Source organism: Chrysochloris asiatica, unplaced genomic scaffold (assembly GCF_000296735.1).
Source record: "Chrysochloris asiatica unplaced genomic scaffold, ChrAsi1.0 scaffold00348, whole genome shotgun sequence".
Lineage (NCBI taxonomy): Eukaryota > Metazoa > Chordata > Mammalia > Afrosoricida > Chrysochloridae > Chrysochloris > Chrysochloris asiatica.
In genome coordinates, this window is record NW_006408866.1 from 1,683,140 (window position 1) to 1,685,630 (window position 2,491).

Below are 2,491 nucleotides of genomic sequence, written 5' to 3' on the forward strand. Positions count from 1 at the left end.
CAACAACAAGCTTATAAGTGTACTATGTACTAATTCTTGTACTAGACAAACAATGAATTGATGTCAATGGAAAGTTTAGGTATAACTTTTCCAACAAAATGCTAATGACATCTCTCACTTCATTACTAAATTGTACAACACCATGACAAGATGACTGACCATTGTTTCAATCCCAAAATTTGAGAGCCTTGGCAATTTTCCCAAGAGACTCTAATTATCTGATACAAAATTCATTCTCTACTGAAGTGGTTACGAATCAGGCTGCGAACCTCAAGGTCAGCAGTTCGAAACTACCAGCTGTCCTGTGGGAGAAAGATGAGGCTTTCTGCTCCCATAAAGATTTACAGCCTCGGAAACCCTGTACAGGGTTGCTATGAGTCAGAACTGACTCTACGACACATAACAACAACAACTGAAGTGATGGTTCTATACCCACTCTTGTTCATTTTCTCTCTCTGAAGTGTAAAGTGACCTAACTTTCTGATGTCCATATTTATATATTTTTTGAGTATTTGTTTCAGGTGAAGGTTTACACAGCAAATTAGATTTCCATTCAGCAAGTCATACACATAGTGTTCCATGACATTGATTGCCATCCCTGCAATGTATCAGCACTTAACATTTCCAGCCTGCCTGCCCATCTCCATCCATCCAGTTTCTTTGCCCTTCCTTACCTTTTCATCTTGGCTTTGGGGTCAATATTAACCTTTACTTTTTTAAAGGAGACCATTCCTCACAGGTGTCATTGTTTATCAACAAATCTTTTCTTTTTCTGAAGGGAGACCTCCAGGAAGTGACTTCAATTTCCAGTTAAGTGGTTATCTTAGGGCAACAGTCTTGGGGGTTCCTCTAGTCTCTACTAGTCCAGTATGTCTGTTTCTTTCTTTCTTTTCTTTCCTTTCTCTCCTTCCTTTCTTACTGTTTTATTGTGACTTATGTGATAGTTTACAACGGAGAACATAGGCTTTACATTCATCCTATCATATATCGTTTCATTGCCATGGTTACAATCCCCTCCATAAACCAACCAAAAGGTACGCCCCGCAAGCCTGCCCCCTGGTCGTCAGCACACAGCCCCTCTCCCTCTCTGGGTCTTGAGTCCCCAGCTGCTCCATCTCTCCACATCATCGTCTGTGCCTCCATCTCTGACATCACTGTTTCTCTGGGTAGGGTCCCACACTCTGCTCTTCTCCCTTGATGATACCAGGGACCTCCGCTCCTGGACTACGAAGTCAATCATTCCCCTCCTTTTGCTTCAAAAGGTCTACTTTTACATTTCCAACCCTCACAGTCAGTCCTGATAGTAATTATTCACTACTGTACTCTTTTTTATGAATTGGAGTTCTGTTCTACATTTCTAATTCACCCAGGACCTTCTATTGTATTTCTGATCAGATGGTTGTTGGTAGTAGCCAGGTACCTTCTAGTTCTTCTGGTGTCAGGCTATGAGACGCACGTGGACCAATTGTTTCCTTGAATTTTTGTTTCCTTCATTCACCTTTGTTCCACATGGGACGAGACTAATAGTTACACCTTGTCGTTGTTGCTTAGTGTTGTTGGGTCACTTCCGACTCATAGCGACCCTGTATAGGGTTTATGCAGAGCGGCTGGTGAGCTTGAACTTCCGACCTTACAGTTCAAGCCGATGTTGCAGTCCAGCACATTAATCCGCAGTGCTATACCAGGACTCTACTAGTCCTGGTGTCTCTTCCATGGTCTGTATTTCTGTAGCATCACCCTCCTCCCATCTTGAAATCATATACTTCATGGACAAACAGCAAGAGAGGCCAAACAAAACTATTGAAAGGGTCTGGATTACACACCCCTGAATTAAACAGGAATATATGAGAAGATCCCGTGGCAGAAGAGAGACTGTGTGTGTAGCACGTCTGGATCATGTGATGTGGCAATATGACTATGTTATTGATTTTATTTGGAGAATGCTGTTAAGTGCCGTAGAACCAGTTCCAACTTATAAGCGACCTGTGTAGGGTTTCCAAGCATCCACTACTGAGTTTGAACCACCAACCTTGTGGTTCAAAGTGACCTTGCAGTCCAATGCTTTATCCCACAGCACCACACCAGGACTCCTTATTTGGATACTAAGTATGGTTTGAGGAGATGTGTGTGGATGTCACACTAATACATTTTTCCATGGGACCACTGGAATGGGTTGTAAGCAGCGAGTTCCTTAGTAAATATCACAGTGTTTAGAGTCAGTGTGGCCCGGTTGAATGCCAGTGGTCCTTTCTCCCCAAGTCTAAACTGACCCAGGAATAAAGTTCTCACTGGCCGCTCCTTGGAAACCCTATACGGGACACTGTGAGTTGGAACCGGCTTGATAGGATTTAACAACAACAATAACAAGCTCCCAAATGGCCCCACATCACCAGATTACGAAAGCTACTGCCATCATCTCTCCTATTCATCACTCTCCCGGTCTTTCTGCTCTCCTATACATTGAGTGCTCCTTGGAGGCCAGGATGGCCAA